The sequence below is a fragment of the Bufo bufo genome, chromosome 2 (genome assembly GCF_905171765.1).
Source record: "Bufo bufo chromosome 2, aBufBuf1.1, whole genome shotgun sequence".
Lineage (NCBI taxonomy): Eukaryota > Metazoa > Chordata > Amphibia > Anura > Bufonidae > Bufo > Bufo bufo.
The window spans coordinates 569,322,689-569,348,914 of NC_053390.1; positions in this window are offsets into that span (position 1 = coordinate 569,322,689).

Genomic DNA, 26,226 nt, shown 5'->3' on the forward strand with positions numbered 1-26,226 from the left:
AAGCCATTTTTTGTCACCTTACATCACAAAAAGTGTAATAGCAAGCAATCAAAAAGTTATACGCACCCCAAAATAGTGTCAATCAAACCATCATCTAATCCAGCAAAAATCATAGCCTACCCAAGATAATTGCCCAAAAACTGAAAAAAACTATGGCTCTTGGACTATAGAGACACTAAAAAAGTAGACATATTAGGTATCGCCGCGTCCATAATAACCTGCTCTATAAAAATACCACATGATCTAACCTGTCAGATGAATGTTGTAAATAAAAAAAATAAAAACGGTACCAAAACAGCTATTTCTTGTTACCTTGCCTCACAAAAAGTGTAATATAGAGCAACCAAAAATCATATGTACCCTAAAATAGTACCAACAAAACTGCCACCCTATCCCGTAGTTTCCAAAATCGGGTCACTTTTTTTGGAGTTTCTACTTTAAGGGTGCATCAGGGGGCCTTCAAATGGGACATGGTGCCAAAAAAACAGTCCAGCAAAATTTGTCTTCCAAAAACTGTATGGCATTCCTTTCCTTCTGCGCCCTGCCGTGTGCCCGTACAGCAGTTTACGACCACATATGGGGTGTTTCTGTAAACTACAGAATCCGGGCCATAAATATTGAGGTTTTTTTGGCTGTTAACCCTTGCTTTTTAACTGGAAAAAAATTATTCAAATGGAAAATCTGCCAAAAAAGTGAAATTTTGAAATTTTATCTCTATTTTCCATTAATTCTTGTGGAACACCTAAAGGGTTAACAAAGTTTGTGAAATCAGTTTTGAATACCTTGAGGGGTGTAGTTTGTAAAATGGGGTCAATTTTGGGTGGTTTCTATTATGTAAATACGTACAAACCGGATTCCAAAAAAGTTGGGACACTATACAAATCGTGAATAAAAACTGAATGCAATGATGTGGAGGTGCCAACTTCTAATATTTTATTCAGAATAGAACATAAATCACGGAACAAAAGTTTAAACTGAGAAAATGTACCATTTTAAGGGAAAAATATGTTGAATCAGAATTTCATGGTGTCAACAAATCCCCAAAAAGTTGGGACAAGGCCATTTTCACCACTGTGTGGCATCTCCCCTTCTTCTTACAACACTCAACAGACGTCTGGGGACCGAGGAGACCAGTTTCTCAAGTTTAGAAATAGGAATGCTCTCCCATTCTTGTCTAATACAGGCCTCTAACTGTTCAATCGTCTTGGGCCTTCTTTGTTGCACCTTCCTCTTTATGATGCGCCAAATGTTCTCTATAGGTGAAAGATCTGGACTGCAGACTGGCCATTTCAGTACCCGGATCCTTCTCCTACGCAGCCATGATGTTGTGATTGATGCAGAGTGTGGTCTGGCATTATCTTGTTGAAAAATGCAGGGTCTTCCCTGAAAGAGATGACGTCTGGATGGGAGCATATGTTGTTCTAGAACCTGAATATATTTTTCTGCATTGATGGTGCCTTTCCAGACATGCAAGCTGCCCATGCCACACGCACTCATGCAACCCCATACCATCAGAGATGCAGGCTTCTGAACTGAGCGTTGGGTTGTCCTTGTCCTCTTTGTCCGGATGACATGGCGTCCCAGATTTCCAAAAAGAACTTCGAATCGTGACTCGTCTGACCACAGAACAGTCTTCCATTTTGCCACACTCCATTTTAAATGATCCCTGGCCCAGTGAAAACGCCTGAGCTTGTGGATCTTGCTTAGTAATGGCTTCTTCTTTGCACTGTAGAGTTTCAGCTGGCAACGGCGGATGGCACGGTGGATTGTTCACTGACAATGGTTTCTGGAAGTATTCCTGAGCCCATTCTGTGATTTCCTTTACAGTAGCATTCCTGTTTGTGGTGCAGTGTCGTTTAAGGGCCCGGAGATCACGGGCATCCAGTATGGTTTTACGGCCTTGACCCTTGCGCACAGAGATTGTTCCAGATTCTCTGAATCTTCGGATGATGTTATGCACAGTTGATGATGATAGATGCAAAGTCTTTGCAATTTTTCGCTGATATTGTGATATTGCTCCACTATCTTTCTGCGCAACATTGTGGGAATTGGTGATCCTCTACCCATCTTGGCTTCTGAGAAGCTCTTTTTATACCCAATCATGTTGCCAATTGACCTAATTAGTGTTAATTGGTCTTCCAGCTCTTCGTTATGCTCAAATTTACTTTTTCCAGCCTCTTATTGCTACTTGTCCCAACTTTTTTGGGATTTGTTGACACCGTGAAAATTGGAATCAACTTATTTTTCCATTAAAATGATACATTTACTCGGATTAAACGTTTGATCTGTCATCTACGTTCTATTACAAATAAAATATTGACATTTGCCATCTCCACATCATTGCATTCAGTTTTTATTCACAATTTGTTTAGTGTCCCAACTTTTTTGGAATCCGGTTTGTATATTTTTGGAGGTATTACTATGTATTATAGAAGTAGAGAAATTGAAACTTAATAAATTTGGTATTTTTTTATAAATAAAAATATTTTTTTTTTTACTTCATTTTACCAGTGTCATGAAGTACAATATGTGACGAAAGGACAATCTCAGAATGGACTGGATATGTAAAAGCATTTTAAAGTTATTCACACATAAAGTGACACTGGTCAGATTTTCAAAAAATGGCCTGGTCATTAAGGTGAAATATGGTTGTGTCCTTAAGGGGTTAAATAAAATAGTTGCACAGAAAGTAAATAAATCTAATAAATGTTTTTTTAAGTGATAATTTTACTAACTTAAAGTTAACTACAAAAATAAAATGTAAAACAAAAAGAAAAAATATCAAATTGGTAACACTGCTATAGATCAAAGTAAAAGCTCTCTTTCAAGTTCTGTCTCACCTGATCGAAATTGTGCCCAATCTATCCAATCGTGTGTACCACTGTAAAGATGATAAACTTTGCATGCCACGCTTACATCGTCCAGTGACTTGATAAAAAATTCCCACAGTGACAAGTATAGTATTTTTGCCCCAATACTCCATGCTGACTGCCTGCCGATGTCTTTATGAACCAGTGCACCGCTAGTTCTTTCCTGACAGGTAGGCAGGTTCCTGAGTAGGAGATGTTCTACCCACAATGAGTTTGGCTCAAGATTTCCCACTGCTTTCAACTTGCTGGCTCATCAGCACGCTGCCACCCTTGTGCTATCTCACGGGCCTGCTGCCACCCTCAATCCCTGAGGGTGATGATGCCCCCTTCACCCGGTTCCCACATGTGTTCGGCTATATCATCATCCACTAGTGTCTGTTTGTCACTTATTTCACTCTCACCAGTCTCCTTGCCAACTCCTGATCGCTTGCAACACGTGCTCCCACCCGACTGTTATCATCGCTAATTGCACGCCTAAGAGAGGATGCAGCGGACCTCTTCTCCAAGTCTGTGCTGGCCTGTAGCTGCTGACTGTCTTCGCTAAGCTTGTGTTCTCTGAAAAAAAGAGCAGAGCCAGCAGCATGCATTACTTCCTGAGCAGAAGGAGCAGCAAAAAGAAAAGGTGGTGATGGCATAAAGGTTGTTCCTGGGCCATGTCAACCAAATCTAGTGTCAGAGGAACCCACCGATTACTGGCTGCTTGTATCTGTTGTCATCTGAGATGATGTTGAAGATCGAGTCAACCATTCCAGTACCGCTGGATGACAGTGGCAGCTCTATCCTGTCACATTTTTCCCCTTGCCCATTTCTTTTTAGGGCCCAGAAAACTGTCTTTTGACCATAGTATACAGTAACTGTATCAGTAATGTAACAGATTAAGTATAAATAGCACAGCAGATACTGTAGGCTAGAAAAAAGCACATATACATTACACCGCCTGTTGACACTGAGTCTGATGTCCCGTACATCTATGTTTAACAGAGCAGATTAATTATAAATGCCCCAGCAGATGAACTACATAAACGTGCCTTTATTACACCGTCTGTTGACAATGAGTCTGTTGCACCGTATGTCTATGTATAACTGAACAGATTGATTATTAATGACACAGCAGATTAACTAGGTACACACGGTTATATATTAGACCGAATGTTGAGACTAAGTCTGATGCAAAGTCGGTCTCTGTATAACAGAACAGATTAAGTAAAAATGGCGCAACAGATGAACTGTAGAAATGTGCCTATATTTTACACCTCCTGTTGACAATGAGTCTGATGCACAGTGCGACTATGTATAACTTAATAGATTAATTATTAATGATGCAGCAGATGAACTAGGTACAAACACCTACAGTTGTGGCCAAAAGTTTTGAGAATTACATAAATATTGGAAATTGGAAAAGTTGCTGCTTAAGTTTTTATAATAGCAATTTGCATATACTCCAGAATGCAGTAAACTTTCCACTGCATTTCATTGCTGTCATTAAAGGACCTGCTGAGATCATTTCAGTAATCGTCTTGTTAACTATGGTGAGAATGTTGACGAGCACAAGGCTGGAGATCATTATGTCAGGCTGATTGGGTTAAAATGGCAGACTTGACATGTTAAAAGGAGGGTGATGCTTGAAATCATTGCTCTTTTATTGTTAACCATGGTGACCTACAAAGAAACGCATGCAGCCATCATTGCGTTGCATAAAAATGGCTTCACAGGCAAGGATATTGTGGCTACTAAGATTGCACCTCAATCAACAATTTATAGGATCATCAAGAACATCAAGGAAAGAGGTTCTATTCTTGTTAAGAAGGCTTCAGGGCATCCAAGAAAGTCCAGCAAGCGCCAGGATCGTCTCCTAAAGAGGATTCAGCTGCGGGATCGGAGTGCCACCAGTGCAGAGCTTGCTCAGGAATGGCAGCAGGCAGGGGTGAGCGCATCTGCATGCACAGTGAGGTCGAAGACTTTTGGAAGATAGCCTGGTGTCAAGAAGGGCAGCAAAGAAGCCACTTCTCTCCAAAAAAAAACATCAGTGACAGATTGATCTTCTGCAGAAAGTATGGTGTGAATGGACTGCTGAGGACTGGGGCAAAGTAAAATTCGCCGATGAAGCCACTTTCCGATTGTTTGGGGCATCTGGAAAAAGGCTTGTCCAGAGAAGAAAAGGTGAGCGCTACCATCAGTCCTGTGTCATGCCAACAGTAAAACATCCTGAGACCATTCATGTGTGGGGTTGCTTCTCATCCAAGGGAGTGGGCTCACTCACAATTTTGCCCAAAAACACAGCCATGAATAAAGAATGGTACCAAAACACCCTCCAATAGCAACTTCTTCCAACAATGCAACAACAGTTTGGTGAAGAACAATGCATTTTCCAGCACGATGGAGCACCGTGCCATAAGGCAAAAGTGATAACTAAGTGGCTCGGGGACCAAAACGTTGACATTTTGGGTCCATGGCCTGGAAAGTCCCCAGATCTTAATCCCATTGAGAACTTGTGGTCAATCCTCAAGAGGCGGGTAGACAAACAAAAACCCACTAATTCTGACAAACTCCAAGACGTGATTATGAAAGAATGGGTTGCTACCAGTCAGGAATTGGCCCAGAAGTTGATTGAGAGCATGCCCCGTCGAATTGCAGAGGTCCTGAAAAAGAAGGGCCAACACTGCAAATACTGACTCTTTGCATAAATGTAATGTAATTGTCGATAAAAGCCTTTGAAACGTATGAAGTGTGTGTAATTATATTTCACTACATCACAGAAACAACTGAAACAAAGATCTAAAAGCAGTTCAGCAGCAAACTTTGTGAAAACTAATATTTGTGTCATTCTCAAAACTTTTGGCCACGACTGTATATATTAGTAATTAGACCAAGTGTTGAGACTAAGGGGCACATTTATTAAGACTGGCGTTTTAGCCTCCAGACTTAATAAAGCCCCATAGCTGGTGGAGGATCCGCTGAATTTATGAAGAGGCTCAGGCCTCTCCATAACTTTGGCGCATCCAGCGCCACTCTAAATGTAAGACAGCTTCCTAGCTGTCTTACATTTAGACCATTTTCTTTTACCAGGCAGAGAATGGTAAATGAGACAGATCTTCCAGCCAGTCCCCTTCCCTGCCCACGTCCATAATTTTAGACTTGGCGTGAGCAGGGAAAATGGTGGTGAATGGACGAGATTAGGCTTTTTATAGGGCTATGACATAACAGGGGATGGCTATTTGCTGATTGGCTGGCTGCATGGCATTATGGGTCATATCATTTTCCTGGGCTTCTTCCTTTCACTTTGTAATGCACGTAACCACAATTTTATCAAAAAATTATTTGCTACCACAAAGCACAAGGAAATTTGGATTTGTGGTGAATCAAAGTTTTCCTGATATTCGGATCGAATTCAATTTGTTTCACTTCCACTCAGTCAACATTACTCCCAGTCACTGATAGAAATCACTGATCAAACACTGACTAAAAACTCATTTGGCCTAACAGTTGTCAATCAGTGCTATTTTAGCTACAAAAGCTGACTTTAACCACTTCAGCCCCCCTAGCTTAAACACCCTTAAAGACCAGGCCACTTTTTACACTTCTGACCTACCCTACTTTCACCGTTTATTGCTCGGTCATGCAACTTACCACCCAAATGAATTTTACCTCCCTTTCTTCTCACTAATAGAGCTTTCATTTGGTGGTATTTCATTGCTGCTGACATTTTTTGTTATTAATCGAAATTTAACGATTTTTTTTGCAAAAAAATGACATTTTTCACTTTCAGTTGTAAAATTTTGCAAAAAAAACGACATCCATATATAAATTTTGCTCTGAATTTATTGTTATACATGTCTTTGATAAAAAAAAAAATGTTTGGGTAAAAAAAAAAATGGTTTGGGTAAAAGTTATAGCGTTTACAAACTATGGTACAAAAATGTGAATTTCCGCTTTTTGAAGCAGCTCTGACTTTCTGAGCACCTGTCATGTTTCCTAAGGTTCTACAATGGCCAGACAGTACAAACACCCCACAAATGACCCCATTTCGGAAAGTAGACACCCTAAGGTATTCGCTGATGGGCATAGTGAGTTCATAGAACTTTTTATTTTTTGTCACAAGTTAGCGGAAAATGATGATTTTTTTTTTTTCTTACAAAGTCTCATATTCCACTAACTTGTGACAAAAAATAAAAAGTTCTATGAACTCACTATGCCCATCAGCGAATACCTTTGGGTGTTGGGTGTCTTCTTTCCAAAATGGGGTCACTTGTGGGGTAGTTATACTGCCCTGGCATTCTAGGGGCCCAAATGTGTGGTAAGGAGTTTGAAATTAAATTCTGAAAAAAATGGCCGGTGAAATCCGAAAGGTGCTCTTTTTTACAGAATTTGATTTCAAACTCCTTACCACACATTTGGGCCCCTAGAATGCCAGGGCAGTATAACTACCCCACAAGTGACCCCATTTTGGAAAGAAGACACCCCAAGGTATTCGCTGATGGGCATAGTGAGTTCATGGAAGTTTTTATTTTTTGTCACAAGTTAGTGGAATATGAGACTTTGTAAGAAAAAAATAAAAATAAATCATCATTTTAAACTAACTTGTGACAAAAAATTCTAGGAACTCGCCATGCCCCTCACGGAATACCTTGGGGTGTCTTCTTTCCAAAATGGGGTCACTTGTGGGGTAGTTATACTGCCCTGGCATTCTAGGGGCCCAAATGTGTGGTAAGGAGTTTGAAATCAAATTCTGTAAAAAATGGCCGGTGAAATCCGAAAGGTGCTCTTTGGAATGTGGGCCCCTTTGCCCACCTAGGCTGCAAAAAAAGTGTCACACATGTGGTGTCTCTGTATTCAGGAGAAGTTGGGGAATGTGTTTTGGGGTGTCATTTTACATATACCCATGCTGGGTGAGATAAATATCTTGGTCAAATGCCAACTTTGTATAAAAAAAATGGGAAAAGTTGTCTTTTGCCAAGATATTTCTCTCACCCAGAGTGGGTATATGTAAAATGACACCCCAAAACACATTCCCCAACTTCTCCTGAATACGGAGATACCATATGTGTGACACTTTTTTGCAGCCTAGGTGGGCAAAGGGGCCCACATTCCAAAGAGCACCTTTCTGATTTCACCGGCCATTTTTTACAGAATTTGATTTCAAACTCCTTACCACACATTTGGGCCCCTAGAATGCCAGGGCAGTATAACTACCCCACAAGTGACCCCATTTTGGAAAGAAGACACCCCAAGGTATTTGCTGATGGGCATAGTGAGTTCATGGAAGTTTTTATTTTTTGTCACAAGTTAGTGGAATATGAGACTTTGTAAGAAAAAAAAAAATCATCATTTTCCACTAACTTGTGACAAAAAATAAAAAATTCTAGGAACTCGCCATGCCCCTCATGGAATACCTTGGGGTGTCTTCTTTCCAAAATGGGGTCACTTGTGGGGTAGTTATACTGCCCTGGCATTCTAGGGGCCCAAATGTGTGGTAAGGAGTTTGAAATCAAATTCTGTAAAAAATGGCCGGTGAAATCCGAAAGGTGCTCTTTGGAATGTGGGCCCCTTTGCCCACCTAGGCTGCAAAAAAGTGTCACACATGTGGTATCTCCGTAAACAGGAGAAGTTGGGGAATGTGTTTTGGGGTGTCATTTTACATATACCCATGCTGGGTGAGATAAATATCTTGGTCAAATGCCAACTTTGTATAAAAAAATGGGAAAAGTTGTCTTTTGCCAAGATATTTCTCTCACCCAGCATGGGTATATGTAAAATGACACCCCAAAACACATTCCCCAACTTCTCCTGAATACAGAGATACCACATGTGTGACACTTTTTTGCAGCCTAGGTGGGCAAAGGGGCCCACATTCCAAAGAGCACCTTTCGGATTTCACCGGCCATTTTTTACAGAATTTGATTTCAAACTCCTTACCACACATTTGGGCCCCTAGAATGCCAGGGCAGTATAACTACCCCACAAGTGACCCCATTTTGGAAAGAAGACACCCCAAGGTATTCGCTGATGGGCATAGTGAGTTCATGGAAGTTTTTATTTTTTGTCACAAGTTAGTGGAATATGAGACTTTGTAAGAAAAAAAAAGAAAAAAGAAAAATCATAATTTTCCACTAATTTGTGACAAAAAATAAAAACTTCTATGAACTCACTATGCCCATCAGCGAATACCTTGGGGTGTCTTCTTTCCAAAATGGGGTCACTTGTGGGGTAGTTATACTGCCCTGGCATTCTAGGGGCCCAAATGTTTGGTAAGTAGGTAAATGACCTGTGAAATCCGAAAGGTGCTCTTTGGAATGTGTGGCCCCTTTGCCCACCTAGGCTGCAAAAAAGTGTCGCACATGTGGTATCTCCGTATTCAGGAGAAGTTGGGGAATGTGTTTTGGGGTGTCATTTTACATATACCCATGCTGGGTGAGAGAAATATCTTGGCAAAAGACAACTTTTCCCATTTTTTTTATACAAAGTTGGCATTTGACCAAGATATTTATCTCACCCAGCATTGGTATATGTAAAATGACACCCCAAAACACATTCCCCAACTTCTCCTGAATACGGAGATACCACATGTGTGACACTTTTTTGCAGCCTAGGTGGGCAAAGGTGCCTAAATTCCTTTTAGGAGGGCATTTTTAGACATTTGGATACCAGACTTCTTCTCACGCTTTGGGGCCCCTAAAATGCCAGGGCAGTATAAATACCCCACATGTGACCCCATTTTGGAAAGAAGACACCCAAAGGTATTCAATGAGGGGCATGGCGAATTCATAGAAAAAAAAAAGATTTGGCACGAGTTAGCTGAAATTGATTTTTTTGATTTTTGTGGGGTGTTTGTACTGCCCTGGCATTTGAGGGTCTCCGCAATCATTACATGTATGCCTAGCATTAGGAGTTTCTGCTATTCTCCTTATATTGAGCATACGGGTAATGAGATTTTTTTTTTCCGTTCAGCCTCTGGGCTGAAAGAAAAAAATGAACGGCACAGATTTCTTCATTCGCATCGATCAATGTGGATGAAAAAATCTCTGCCAAAAAAAGAAAAAGGAGGGGAAAGGCATCTGCCAGGACATAGGAGCTCCGCCCAACATCCATACCCACTTAGCTCGTATGCCCTGGCAAACCAGATTTCTCCATTCACATCAATCGATGTGGATGAATAAATCATTGCCGGGATTTTTTTTTTATATATACAAAGTGTTTGCCAAAGTATATGAACACCGCCACCTCCTCAGCTCATATGCCTCGGCAAAAGTATCTTTTACTGCAGAGGAGAAATCTCGTCTTGCAGCGCCGCATACACCGACTTGCGTGTAATCTGACAGCAGCGCAATGCTTCTGTCAGAATGCACATCAGTGCTGCAGCTAGTCGATCGGTTGGTCCACCTGGAAGGTAAAAAAAACAAAACAAAAAAGAAAAATCCAGGCCGCAACGCAATAAATTTATTAACTTTTGAACAGAACATATTAACTTTTTTTAACTTTTTTAACTGAACGTTAACTTTTTTACTTACCGGTATTTTTTTTTTTGTTTAGTTTTTTTTACCTTTATAGAACAAACCTCTCCTTCCCCATGGGACAATGTGCAAAGCGCAAATTGCCCAAAGATGTGGCGAAGTACGTTATGCACTTTATCCCAGGTGAAAGGAGAGGTTTGCAGCAGTAAAAGGGCCCTAATAGCCCTGTGTGCCTGTCCTGTGAGATGCAATCCCTATGCTAGGTGTACCTGTGTGTGGTACTTCCGGAAACACTCTCCTAAGCATAGGGCAGGGTGGTCAGGACAGTCAGGACAGAAATAGCGGGTGTCACACCTTATTCCACTCCTGCTACAGACACGACATTTTTTTCGGGGTGGCGGTTGGGTTGAGGTACCAGGAACGACACTGGGAAAATGTCGCTCGTGTAGACGGCTAACTACACTGGTGGTTGGGGCCACGGAACCTCCTGGATACAGGAGGTTCTCGATGATCTCTTCCTGGAATTTGAGGAAGGATCGTGTTCTCCCAGCCTTACTGTAGAGAACAAAACTATTATACAGAGCCAATTGAATTAAATATACAGACACCTTCTTATACCAGCGTCTGGTGCGTCGGGAAACTAAATAGGGAGCCAACATCTGGTCATTGAAGTCCACCCCTCCCATGAGCACATTATAGTCGAGGTCTGAGAGGGGCTTTTCAATGACACGGGTTGCCCTTTCAATTTGGATTGTCGTGTCTGCGTAAATGGAGGAGAGCATGTAAACGTCACGCTTGTCTCTCCATTTCACCGCGAGCAGTTTTTCGTTACACAAGGCAGCCCTCTCCCCCCTTGCAAGACGGGTGGTAACGAGCCGTTGGGGGAAGCCCACGCGACTAGTTCGCGCGGTGCCACAGGCGCAAATCTGTTCTAGAAACAAATGCCTAAAGAGGGCCACACTTGTGTAAAAATTGTCCACATAAAGATGGTACCCCTTGCCAAATAAGGGTGACACCAAGTCCCAGACTGTCTTCCCACTGCTCCCCAGGTAGTCAGGGCAACCGACCGGCTCCAGGGTCTGATCTTTTCCCTCATAGATCCGAAATTTGTGGGTATAGCCTGTGGCCCTTTCACAGAGCTTTTACAATTTGACCCCATACCGGGCACGCTTGCTTGGGATGTATTGTTTGAAGCCAAGGCGCCCGGTAAAATGGATTAGGGACTCGTCTACGCAGATGTTTTGCTCAGGGGTATAGAAATCTGCAAATTTCTGGTTGAAATGGTCTATGAGGGGCCGAATTTTGTGGAGCTGATCAAAAGCTGGGTGGCCTCTGGGACGGGAGGTGGTGTTGTCGCTAAAATGCAGGAAACGCAGGATGGTCTCAAATCGTGACCTGGACATAGCAGCAGAGAACATGGGCATGTGATGAATTGGGTTCGTGGACCAATATGACCGCAATTCATGCTTTTTAGTTAGACCCATGTTGAGGAGAAGGCCCAGAAAAATTTTAAGTTCGGAAACTTGGACTGGTTTCCACCGGAAAGGCTGGGCATATTAGCTTCCCGGGTTTGCGGTTATAAATTGTGTGGCATACTGATTTGTTTCTGCCACGACTAAGTCCAAGAGCTCCGCAGTCAAGAACAGCTCAAAAAATCCCAGGGCCGAACCGATCTGAGCCGTCTCAACCCGAACTCCAGACTGGGCGGTGAAAGGGGGAACTACTGGTGCGGCTGAAGTTGGTGACTGCCAATCAGGGTTTGCCAGCACCTCAGGGACTCTAGGGGCTCTACGGGCCTGTCTGTGCGGTGGCTGCGACGGGGTAACTAGTGCACGTGCCACCGTACCAGCTTCAACTGCCCTTCTGGTGCTCGCTACTTCACCATGTTGTACGGCAGTGCTGGTACTAGGTCCAGGAAGGGCTGCGCTGCTGGTGTATGCCTCACCACGTGATCCGGCAGCGACAGCCCCACTCTGCTGCTCTTGAAGCGGATCCTGCGCAACCTGTGGTCTAGCGACACGGGGCCGGGTACGCCTGGTTCTATCAGGGACCTCCACCTCCTCGTCCGAACTTTGGGTCAGAGAGCCACTGCTTTCTACAGGTTCATATTCTGACCCGCTAGATTCATCAGATGAGGGTTCCCACTCCTCATCCGACTGGGTCAGAATCCTGTAGGCCTCTTCAGAAGAATACCCCCTGTTTGACATTTGGGCAACTAAATTTAGGGGTATTCCCTGAGACTACACAAGAAAAAAAGCAAGCCTGTCTTACAAAGGGGAGGCTAGCGAAGTACCGGAGGCCGCTGCGGTTGATAAAAAATATCAAAACTGATTTTTTTATCGCCGCAGTGCGTGTAAAGTGAATGTGCAGTGATCAAAAAAAATACATTTTCTGTCACTGCGGTGGGGCGGGCGTGGGTGAACGCACGTGTGGGCGACCGATCAGGCCTGATCGGGCAAACACTGCGTTTTGGGTGGAGGGCGAGCTAAGGTGACACTAATACAATTATAGATCTGACCGTGATCAGTTTTGATCACTTACAGATACTATAAAAGTACAAATGCTGATTAGCGATACGCTAATCAGCGAATAAGGGACTGCGGTGCGGTGCGGTGGGCTGGGCGCTAACTGATCCCTAAACTACCTAACCAAGGGGCCTAAACTAATCCTAAAACCTAACAGCCAATACTAGTGAAAAAAAAAGTGACAGTTTACACTGATCACTTTTTGTCTTTCACTAAGTGATTGACAGGAGCGATCAAGGGGTTAATTTGGATGATGGGGGTGATGGAAGGTGATCTGGGGCTAAGGACAGTGTTTGGTGTGTACTCACAGTTCAGTCTGCTCCTCTGCTGGATCCAACCGACGAAAAGGACCAGCAGAGGAGCAGAGAAGCCATATAACAGATCATATTTACTAATATGATCTGTTATATGGCTTGTGATTCGATTTTTTAAAAATCAGCAACCTGCCAGCGACGATCATTGGCTGGCAGGTTGCTGATGCAATTCTCCTCGAACTTTTGCCGGCCCGCGATGCGCATGCGCGGGCCGGCTGTGACCGAAATCTCGCGTCTCACGAGAGGACGCGCCGGCGCGTCCAGGCGGAATGAATCAACCACCTCCAGGACGCGTCACTGCGTTCGGCGGTCCGGAGGTGGTTAAGCTCTAGCAAAATAAAAAAAAGTTCAAAGAAAGGGAAAGTTGACCATACATGTGCACTGCTCTCTCCATTATAGTCTTTAGGGACTATGGAAGAAGCTGCTAGAAAACACCATTTAAAGCAGAAAGTATGAAAATATTATTATTTGATATTATTATTATTATTATTATGATTATTATTATTGTTGTTATTATTACTACTTCTATCATTATTATCATTATTATTTCAGTTCCTTACAATAGTTTTTGGTTGTCATATGAAATTACATATACATAGTAGCAATATATATGTTTAAATTGATTGTATTCATACTATTTTAAATACAGTCTTCGTCTGGAAATTGACTTGCAATATCCACCTGGCCTTCAATAAAATACTAAGGATTCCAATTACATTTGGATATATGATATTATAAAAGTTTTCTAGAAAGTGTGAGCAATTTGCATGTTTCATTGCTGCTTAGAATGGCAGATTGTATTGATTTTTCAGGGTAAAAGATATGATTTATTAAAAGTTACTTATTTCGACAAGAACACCTTATTAAATATATTTACGCATTTTACAGATCCACTGCTACCTCAGATATTTAATCTATACCCTCAATCATTTTACATACAAATCTGAAGAAAGACTGGATCTTAATGTCAGAATTATTCTCAACTGTAGTCACTAAACTAGATAAAACAGCATTATTTATCACCTTAAATATTTTAAAATGCATTGCAGAACCTAAGAGGGACAATCATGTCAAATACTTGTAGTTTAATTTACATATTAAACACATGATTGCCCATAGATAGACTAGTTATATATTCAATAAAACTGAAATAATGATTATACGAACACAAGGTTATGGTTTCAAACACAAGTAACACATAAAAAGTTTGGTTGGTTTGGTAGTCAAAATGCAAATAGTTCCTGTAGTTTTTAACTTTAGAGTGATAAACTAAAAGTAATACATATATTTGCATGGTTCTAGAAATTTAATTTCTTACAAAACGTTTTATTAAAGTGAAGGTTTACTTTTGATGACTTTTCAACTATGTTAAAGAGAATTGCATTATCAGTAAATAAGGATAAAAGTTAACATTGGTCTTAAGTATCTCCTTCCTTCCTTCCTATATTTTGAAAGTTACTAGACGTAATGTCTGGTAAACTTATTTATAATACCTTATTAGAAACATTTAAGTTAATAAAGGGGGATTTGCATCTGTTAGACATGTAATTCTCAAACATTAGTGGATCCTTCGAACAGCAAGGCATTTTGCAAAATTGATAGCCCTTTCCACTTCTCGATCGCTGGTTGACTATATAGGTCCTAGCAGTCGTCCTTTATCTCTGCAAAGATGTTTTAATATGTTTGTTAGCTTGCCTCTCTCTTCATTAAACTCATTGATTCTAAGCTCCATGATTCAGTCATCTCTATATAATTGAGAACACAGAGCGTTACCCTGATACCCACCTGAGTGGTCTCCAAGCCTTTTATTACTGTCATAGTGTTCAAGATGCTTGTACCAACTACCTCTCCTTATTATGGATTGGAGTGGGAGATCAGTATATATATATATATATATATATATATATATATATATATTTCGGTGTGATCACTTTGACAAGCAGTCACAAAGATCACAAATGCTTTTACCATCCCACTCTCCTTACCACAGGTCAGAGAGGCAAATTAACATACAGTGCCATCACCTCTGTGATCCCCCTGTCTCCAGACAGCTTTGTTCATGGAGTTTTACTCCAGAGACCAATCAGTATGGTCTCCAGGGCATGTGAGCACTGTGACAAACAGTCACATTGCTCATAAGTGTTGAATGATCTCCCTCTCCTCAGTCATGTTCGGAGAGGGATATCAAAATAGCCCTACAGCACCCCAGAAACAAAGCATTTTTAAAGCGTCTGGGAGCTGTATTCCCCCTTTAAATGGGGCTAATATATTAAATTTGTATATGAGATAAGACTGAGCTCCTGGCATTTCTTTATATAATTTTCAGTTTTAATGTATTATGCTTTTCTTAAATTAAACACCAGCTCATGGAAATTTAGAAAGGGTAAATAAGCTACTTCCTCTACTTGACTATTTGCTAATCTTGTGAACACCTATTCACTGCTAACCAGCAGTAAATGTTTTGGCTAAGGCCTTAACTGAGCAATACAAACTCTACACCCTAGAGTCATTCAGAGATAAACCCATTTGTGCTTTATTACGCATTTTTGAAAATGGTAAAGCACAAAGCTAAGAGGAGATATTTTTCCTAACAGTGTATATTATAGTTCTCAACACAATGAATAAAGTACCAATATACCCATAAATATATCAAAATGTATTATATTCTTATTAAAAACATACATACATACCATAACGTGGAAACAAATAAAGTGCCAACAAGCGATTGCTCACATCATCCCTATGACATCATGATGTAGTGTCAAGCATAGGCTACCATCTGAAGTACATCATAAGTATAAACATATATCAATGTCTTCTCAGATTAACTATGCAGCCCTATCTGGTAAACATACCCAAATGTCATGAAGACTCTAAAGAGCACAGGTTTCATCCTATACAGTACATCATATCCTGTATCTACGCTGGTGAAGGATGGAGGGGGACCCCAACCAGCGATTGAGAGCCATCACATACTCCTGAGTGACTAGGTAAGAGTAGATAGGATTGTACAGTGTTTGGATATATGAATGTACTGGTGAGAGTGGTCCCGGTCTGTGTGGACCAATTCACCAGCGTAGATACAGGATATGATGTACTGTATAGGATGAACTCTGTGCTCTTTATAGTCTTCATGACATTTGGGTATGTTTACCATATAGAGCTGCATAGTTAAGGCTACTTTCACAATTGCGTTTCACGGATCCGTTTGAAATGCATTTCGAACGGATCCGTCAATAAACTGACTATACGGAGACAAACGGAAGCCATTCAGACGGATTCGTTCAAACGGATCCGTCTGTATTGCAGATCCGTTTGTCACGTTCGTTTCCGTTTTTGCATCCGTTTAGCGGATCCTTTTTGCAATGAGTAGCATGTCTAGGTTCCCCCATCTTCATGTATTCAGATTCCCAGGGTTGAATGCTCCTATATTTCTCCAGGGCTATCTTGTTGAAATTCAAAGTTGGTCCGGCTTTGATAATGGACCACACTTTTCGGACTCTTGTACACGACTACATGCATAGATGCATAGTGTTCGTTAGCGGGCCATATGTCCCTGATCGTCCTTGATCGTGCATACGGGAGTACAGAGCATCATGATGCTGACCATGTTGTGCCGCAAACTGGGCTATTGTCCCGCACTCATATGATCTATTAGTGCAAGACTATATCCCCGCGGGCAGCTCGACTTGCACAGAATCATTGTACACTATGATGCTGTGTACTCTCGTGCGCACATCAATGCCACTACGGGACATATGGCCCGCTCAGGGACCGTATGTCTCTTGGGGCATACAGTCGTGTGCAAGAGGCCTTAAAGGGGTTTTCTCATCTCATACAATGGGGGCATACCACTAAGATATGCCCATATTGTCTTATAGGTGCGGGTTCCACCGCTGGTACCCTCACATATATTGAGAACGGAGCCAAGAAAGTGGATGAGGTCGCACTGCGCCGCCGCCCTCCATTCATAATTTCCCATGACCCGTTCTCTAGCATGATCTTGAACTCATGCAACTGCTCGGGCGTCATTGAGTCCATCAAACTGATCATGCTTAGCCCATAATGGTAGTTTGGGCTGCGTTGAAACGCCGACTCCGCCCCCTCACAGCGGCGAATCAAGTCAGCACCAAACTCCATCTGATGTTGGGCAAAACCTTCTAGAGCGTCGGAAACGACCTCTACAAGGTTCGCATAATCAGCTCAATTTGGCCTACCGGATCTCTGCCCGCTCACCAGGGCTCTCAAATTTTGGCGAAAACCTAAGTTGATTCGGTAGGGGACCCGGATTATCCTGAGCCGATACATGAGGGACAGGAGGTTGTTCAGGCTCCCGAGTGCTGCTGGCACTTCTGTAGGAAAAAAATAAGGAAAGTTAGGAATTGTTCTTTAAATAAAACATCCATGTTCTATGCTATGTCTACCGTATACCATAGGGGGCTGGCCAAAACAGGGGAGCCAAACGCTCCGCTGTCTCAAACAGCCCCTTACCCACAGACGGAGAGAACTGTTGTCACTCTGACTTTAGGGGGCTGGCCAAAACAGGGGAGCCAAACGCTCCGCTGTCTCAGACAGCCCCTTACACTCAGAAGGAGAGAACAGTTGTCCTTCTGACTGTAGGGGGCTGGCCAAAACAGGGGAGCCAAACGCTCCGCTGTCTCAGACAGCCCCTTACACTCAGACAGACTGTAGGGGGCTGGCCAAAACAGGGGAGCCAAACGCTCCGCTGTCTCAGACAGCCCCTTACACTCAGACGGAGAAAACTGTTGTCACTCTGACTGTAGGGGGCTGGCCAAAACAGGGGAGCCAAACGCTCTGCTGTCTCAGACAGCCCCTTTACAAAAAAATGTTTAACAGTTGTTAAAAATATTTACCTTCTTGGTGCCATCGCCTTTCGTAGGAACCCCAAGGCTGCCGTATGGATGTATGGGGTCCCTGAGGTTCCCCCGAAGGCATTAGGGGCCTGAACCTCCTTGTTATAATCCCTCCTGAAGCGGTCCCGGATAGATCGCCAACGCGTTGTAACCAGTTTGACTATAGAAAAAAAACATAAAAAATATAATCAGCATGATGAAAGGAAAAGAAAAATATTTTAATATATTAAAATACATATTGTTTTACTTACCATATTTCCCCTGAGCCGCCGCATTTAGATCCCCCCAGGTCTCAAAAACTTCGGCACAGATGTCCCTCCAGAGCCGCTGGGTACGATGATGATCAGCGTGGTGGCGGTCAGAGTGATCCCATAATGCTGGACTCGCCTCCACCAGTTGGATGAGAAGCAGGTTATCTATCGTAGGAACCCCGAACTCCTCATCTTCCCTGGTGGAGCCTACGGAACCCTGAAAAAAAAGGAATTACAAAATTAAATGTAAATCCTAATACAAAATGCAAATTAAAACTACTTAATTCAAGACTTACACGTCTACGACCGCCACGCTCATTACCGCAGACTCTGGAGGCGACTTGGGGATCCTCGCTGGCGGCTCTAGGTGCAGATTGCTGAAACAAATTTTTTATATTTTTTTAAAGAATGTATTTAAATAAAAAAATAAATTAGATATCTATATATATATATATATATATATATATATATATATATATATATATATATATATATATATATACTTACTTCTTGACAGCCCCGGTCCGGGCTTGGTCCACCTCCCCTAGACGCTGGCGAGTCCACCACTGGTGAGCGGGCCCCGGCAGGTGGGCCGCCCACATCGGGAGAGCCCTCCGCTGATGATGAAGAAATCTATAATAAGAGCACATACTGATTAATGCAACGAATCAAACAGTACAAACTCCAAGCGTTGATTTTATACTTACCGACCACTCAATACGCCGGCGCTTTCTGGGTGGGTTTTTCCAATCTATTTTGTTTTTTGATGACATCTGTACGCAACAGAATACCAGACAAAATGAAGATAACGTTAAAGGAACTTGTTTAGAGCACTATTTCCACATATATCAACAATTTTTATTATTTTTTTTTTAATACTTACTTTCTAAAATATAGATTGGTTCTTGCCCACCGCAGAACTTTCTTTAAATTTCTAAAAACTTTTTTTATATTTTTTGGAACGACCCTAATAATAAAATGATTAAAAAAATTAATCCGACAGGAGCCATAATCCCCCCAACTGCCATAAACACCCCCAGAGACAGCAGCCCCGCATAGTACCAGCAGCCCCCCACAGTGACATCAACCCCCCAGTTCCAAACAACCTTCCCACAGTGCCCTCAGCCCCCCCCAATGCCAGCAGCCCCCACAGTTCCAGATACACACCCCCCCGCAGTGCCAGCAGACCCCACAGTTCCAGCCACAAAAACCCCTGCAGTGCTAGAAGCACCGCACAGTTCCAGCCACAATCACCCCCGCAGTGCCAGCAGACCCCCCAATTCCAGCCACACACACCCCCGCAGTGCCAGCAGCAACCACAGTTTCAGCCACAAACACCCCGCAGTGCGAGCAGCACCCACAGTTCCAGCCACATAAACCCCGCCAGTGCCAGAAGCACCGCACAGTTCCAGCCACAAACATCATCGCAGTGCCAGCAGACTCCCCAAGTTCCAGCCACACCCCCCCCCGCAGTGCCATCAGCCCCCCCAGTGCCAGAAGCCCCCCATAAAGGCAGCCCCCACCACCAGTGCCAGCAGCCCCCACTGTTCCAGACACACACACACCACTTCCCAAGTGCCCCCCCCCAGAAATAGAGATATATAGATAGATAGATAGATAGATAGATAGATAGATAGATAGATAGATAGAAAAAAAGAAAGATAGACAAACAGACAAAACTTCATATACTTACCAGTCTCATCAAGTCGATAATCCAAAATGGCCGACGATGAGGGGGAGGGACAGGAAGTTACTGGGCATGTGCAGAGACGTGAACGGTTTCTAACGGATCCCTGTCAAAGCGGAGCCAGGACAAACTGATCCGTCCCCATTGACTTACATTGTAAGTCTGGACGGATCCGTTTGGCTCCGCACGGCCAGGCGGACACGAAAATGCTGCAAGCTGCGTTCGGGTGTCCGCCTGCTGAGCGGAACGGAGGCCAAACGGTGCCAGACTGAGGCATTCTGAGCGGATCCGCATCCACTCAGAATGCATTGGGGCAGTACGGATCCGTTCGGGGCCGCTTGTGAGAGCCTTCAAACGGAACTCACAAGCGGAACCCTGAACGCAAGTGTGAAAGTAGCCTAAGAGGGGGCAGTGAAGACAAAAATGATGCAACTAAAAGGCTTCTCTGGGATTGCAAAGAGGAGGAACAGGAGGAATATTGTGACCCCTGGCTCCAAGGAACAGTGTCAGACTCAGAGTTGACATCAACATCAAACGGAAAATGCAAATGTGATCGCACACTACATCCAGCACTCTGCCCTCCATGCTGGATGAGACATTGGTGTACATTTTGGCCAAAGCGTAATTAAGCCACTCACCGCGTCAAGGTCGTCTCATATGAGTGGTCCCTAACTCTTGTTCCTACCTGTTTATGGGCCATGACAGCCACATAAAGTCCAGGGAATGCAGGTCAGCATGCAAGCCAAGTACACTCTGCTTTTAACCCCGTCCGGTGCCATTACAGCTTACATCGGATCCAGGGATGCAAGTACCAACATGCATGCTGAACCCACCATATACTTCTCCTGGAGCCAAATGGCTAATGGTAGGTTCTATATAAGCAGACTAAGTTTTATACTGACTTTAAAACCAGCCTCCAGGACAGATTGACTGGTCAGGTGTGCTTGACTCAAAGGAGATCGCCACGCCTCCAATATATGTTACAAAAAAAAAATGTGGGGGGTTGAGCCCGCACAACCTGCCTGCAGGTGCAGATCACTATGGCGAAATACATATACAAACGGAAAATGCAAATGTGATCGCACACTACATCCAGCACTCTGCCCTCCATGCTGGATGAGACATTGGTGTACATTTTGGCCAAAGCGTAATTAAGCCACTCACCGCGTCAAGGTCGTCTCATATGAGTGGTCCCTAACTCTTGTTCCTACCTGTTTATGGGCCATGACAGCCACATAAAGTCCAGGGAATGCAGGTCAGCATGCAAGCCAAGTACACTCTGCTTTTAACCCGTCCGATGCCATTACAGCTTTCATCGGATCCAGGGATGCAAGTACCAACATGCATGCTGAACCCACCATATACTTCTCCTGGAGCCAAATGGCTAATGGTAGGTTCTATATAAGCAGACTCAGTTTTATACTGACTTTAAAACCAGCCTCCAGGACAGATTGACTGGTCAGGTGTGCTTGACTGATAGGAGATCGCCACACCTCCAATATATGTTACAAAAAAAAAAAAAAATGTGGGGGGTTGAGCCCGCACAACCTGCCTGCAGGTGCAGATCACTATGGCGAAATACATATACAAACGGAAAATGCAAATGTGATCGCACACTACATCCAGCACTCTGCCCTCCATGCTGGATGAGACATTGGTGTACATTTTGGCCAAAGCGTAATTAAGCCACTCACCGCGTCAAGGTCGTCTCATATGAGTGGTCCCTAACTCTTGTTCCTACCTGTTTATGGGCCATGACAGCCACATAAAGTCCAGGGAATGCAGGTCAGCATGCAAGCCAAGTACACTCTGCTTTTAACCCGTCCGATGCCATTACAGCTTTCATCGGATCCAGGGATGCAAGTACCAACATGCATGCTGAACCCACCATATACTTCTCCTGGAGCCAAATGGCTAATGGTAGGTTCTATATAAGCAGACTCAGTTTTATACTGACTTTAAAACCAGCCTCCAGGACAGATTGACTGGTCAGGTGTGCTTGACTGATAGGAGATCGCCACGCCTCCAATATATGTTACAAAAAAAAAAAAAAATGTGGGGGGTTGAGCCCGCACAACCTGCCTGCAGGTGCAGATCACTATGGCGAAATACATATACAAACGGAAAATGCAAATGTGATCGCACACTACATCCAGCACTCTGCCCTCCATGCTGGATGAGACATTGGTGTACATTTTGGCCAAAGCGTAATTAAGCCACTCACCGCGTCAAGGTCGTCTCATATGAGTGGTCCCTAACTCTTGTTCCTACCTGTTTATGGGCCATGACAGCCACATAAAGTCCAGGGAATGCAGGTCAGCATGCAAGCCAAGTACACTCTGCTTTTAACCCCGTCCGGTGCCATTACAGCTTTCATCGGATCCAGGGATGCAAGTACCAACATGCATGCTGAACCCACCATATACTTCTCCTGGAGCCAAATGGCTAATGGTAGGTTCTATATAAGCAGACTCAGTTTTATACTGACTTTAAAACCAGCCTCCAGGACAGATTGACTGGTCAGGTGTGCTTGACACAAAGGAGATCGCCACGCCTCCAATATATGCTCCAGGAGAAGTATATTGTGGGTTCAGCATGCATGTTGGTACTTGCATCCCTGGATCCGATGAAAGCTGTAATTGCACCGGATGGGGTTAAAAGCAGAGTGTACTTGGCTTGCATGCTGACCTGCATTCCCTGGACTTTATGTGGCTGTCATGGCCCATAAACAGGTAGGAACAAGAGTTAGGGACCACTCATATGAGACGACCTTGACGCGGTGAGTGGCTTAATTATGCTTTGGCCAAAATGTACACCAATGTCTCATCCAGCATGGAGGGCAGAGTGCTGGAGGTAGTGTGCGATCACATTTGCATTTTCCGTTTGTATATGTATTTCGCCATAGTGATCTGCACCTGCAGGCAGGTTGTGCGGGCTCAACCCCCCACATTTTTTTTTTGACATCAACATCACTCTTCTGTGACCGAGAGGAAGAATGAGCCATCCAGTCGACTATATCATCCCCTTTGTTCTCAATAATAATGTTAGTGCTGCTACCCACATTTTGACTCTTTGAAGGCGAGGCATGGGTCTTTCAATTTACACTGTCCCATTTTCCAGAGATTTTGTTATAAAGCCTATAAATTAAAAGTCACTGACTTGCTATAAACAATAAGTCACAGGTTTGGTACACTGCGCACAGATTGTTAAACGGTACTTAAGTGTGTTTTCTGTAAGTTAAATACAAAAGTGCTATTAAATGTTCCTCCACTTCTCCAAACACACTGGTATTGACAATTTACTTTGGGAGTAGTTAATTTTTGAGGTGAAATGTCTTACAACATTTTTACAGTGCAATTTTTTTTATTGCACTACAGTCTAATCTCTGATGTGTTAGCTACCATGGATAAAAACAATGCATTGTTTGAGTCAAATAGTTTTTTTCCACTGAAATAACGAGTTCAGCTATGAAATTATTGGACTAAAATGTAGGAAAACGCCGTATTGTGTAAGTAATGCGTTCACTAATAAGGATGAAGGAATCGACTTCGGATGAAACATCCAAAGTCGATTTGCATAAAACTTATCTTTAATACTGTACAGTGCAAGCGCTCCGTACAGTATTAGAATGTACAGTATTTATAACTTGCAGGATAACAGTCCGAACTGGATGGACAAATGTCTTTTTTCGGCCTTATATACTATGTTACTACTGCGTTCACCAGACATCAACACAATTTCTATCTGCTCCTCACGTGTTAACCTCGGCGACATGTCAATGGCTGTAAACAAATATAAACTTGTAAATAACTCTTGAAAGAATAAAGTTACGTTAAAACCAAGCACACCATTGTTTTTCCTGTGAAATTCCCAATAAGTTTGATGTGTCACATGACCCTCTTCCTATTGAAAAAACAAAAGTTGGATACAAAATGGCCGACTTTAAAATGGCCGCCATGGTCACCACCCATCTTGAAAAGTTTCACCCCTCACATATACTAATGTGCCACAAACAGGAAGTTAATATCACCAACCATTCCCATTTTATTAAGGTGTATCCATATAAATGGCCCACCCTGTATGTTATTATGTATGTATTGGCTCTGATAAGCCAAAGTTATTATTTTGCGAAGTCTCGCGAGACTTTGTATAATAACTTCATAAATTAATTTCTACTGTAAAAAACTACTTCCCGAACTTGGGTTCAGTTCCAAGTGGTACATTGTACTAACACAGATAATACAAAGCAGTGTTTGCAGCAAACTGTTTTTTCCACTAGGCCTGAAATAACACTTGTTCAGCTATGAAATTATTGTACTACAGCGTATGAAAACACAGTCTGATGCAGTAACACATGACTAACACAGATAAAAAAATGAATTGTTTGCAGTGAACTAGGATTTCAATAACATAGGTATAAAAACTGTGTTATTAGCATAAAATGCTTTTGCTATAATAAAATGCATTCAATAACATGGATATAATGCACTGAAAAAAATATGCAATTTCTCAGTGTTTGCAGTAGAATGCTACTGGGATGCTGTGTTTGCTCATTTGCATTTGGTGATCTCTGGCATTTTTGCATGGAGCAAGGATTGTTCATGAGTGCCTTTCGTTCCTCCACAGCTGAAAGGTTGTCAATATGGTCAATGTCTTTCTCATTTTCCCCAGTTTGAAAGGAATTGCAGACATTTATGTGTACTGCTGTAACATTCAACTCTACGGGGCTCCTGGATATAGTCAAGCACTTCAGCAGTCCCATATAGTTAAATGAAGTGGCAACTAGAGTTGAGTGGACACCTGAATGTTCAGGTACGATGGGTTCGGCCGAACTTCACAAAAAAAGTTCGAGTTCGGGACCCGAACTTGACCCCGAACCTCATTAAAGTCAATGGGGACCCGAACTTTTGAGCACTAAAATGACTCTAAAAATGTAATGGAAAGTGCTAGAGGGCTGCAAATGCCAGCAAAACGTGGTTAAGAGCATGGCAAGTGATCTGCAAACAAATGTGTATAGGGAAATTACTTTAACCACCTCCGGACCGCCTAACGCACGGATGCGTCCGGAAGGTGGTTGATTCATTCCTCCTGGACGCATCCGTGCGTCATCTCGCGAGACGCGAGATTTCCTGTGAACGCGCGCACACAGGCGCGCGCGTTCACAGGATCGGAAGGTAAGCAAGTGGATCTCCAGCCTGCCAGCGGCGATCATTCGCTGGCAGGCTGGAAATGTGATTTTTTTAACCCCTAACAGGTATATTAGACGCTGTTTTGATAACAGCGTCTAATATACCTGCTACCTGGTCCTCTGGTGGTCCCTTTTGTTTGGATCGACCACCAGAGGACACAGGCAGCTCAGTAAAGTAGCACCAAACATCACTACACTACACTACACCCCCCCTGTCACTTATTAACCCCTTATGAACCACTGATCACCCCTGATCAACCCTTATAGACTCCCTGATCACCCCCCTGTCATTGATCACCCCCCTGTCATTGATCACCCCCTTGTAAGGCTCCATTCAGACGTCCATATGATTTTTACGGATCCACTGATACATGGATCGGATCCGCAAAACACGTACGGACATCTGAATAGAGCCTTACAGGGAGGTGATCAATGACGGAGGTGATCACCCCATATAGACTCCCTGATCACCCCCCTGTCATTGATCACCCCCCTGTCATTGATCACTCCCCTGTAAGGCTCCATTCAGACGTCCGTATGTTTTTTACGGATCCACGGATACATGGATCGGATCCGCAAAACACATACGGACATCTGAATGGAGCCTTATAGGGGGGTGATCAATGAAAGGGGGGTGATCACCCCATATAGACTCCCTGATCACCCCCCTGTCATTGATCACCCCCCTGTCATTGATCACCCCCCTGTAAGGCTGCATTCAGATGTCCGTATGGATTTTACAGATCCACGGATACATGGATCGGATCCGCAAAACACATACGGACATCTGAATGGAGCCTTATAGGGGGGTGATCAATGACAGGGGGGTGATCACCCCATATAGACTCCCTGATCACCCCCCTGTCATTGATCACCCCCCTGTCATTGATCACCCCCCTGTAAGGCTGCATTCAGATGTCCGTATGTTTTTTACGGATCCACGGATACATGTATCGGATCCGCAAAACACATACGGACATCTGAATGGAGCCTTATAGGGGGGTGATCAATGACAGGGGGGTGATCACCCCATATAGACTCCCTGATCACCCCCCTGTCATTGATCACC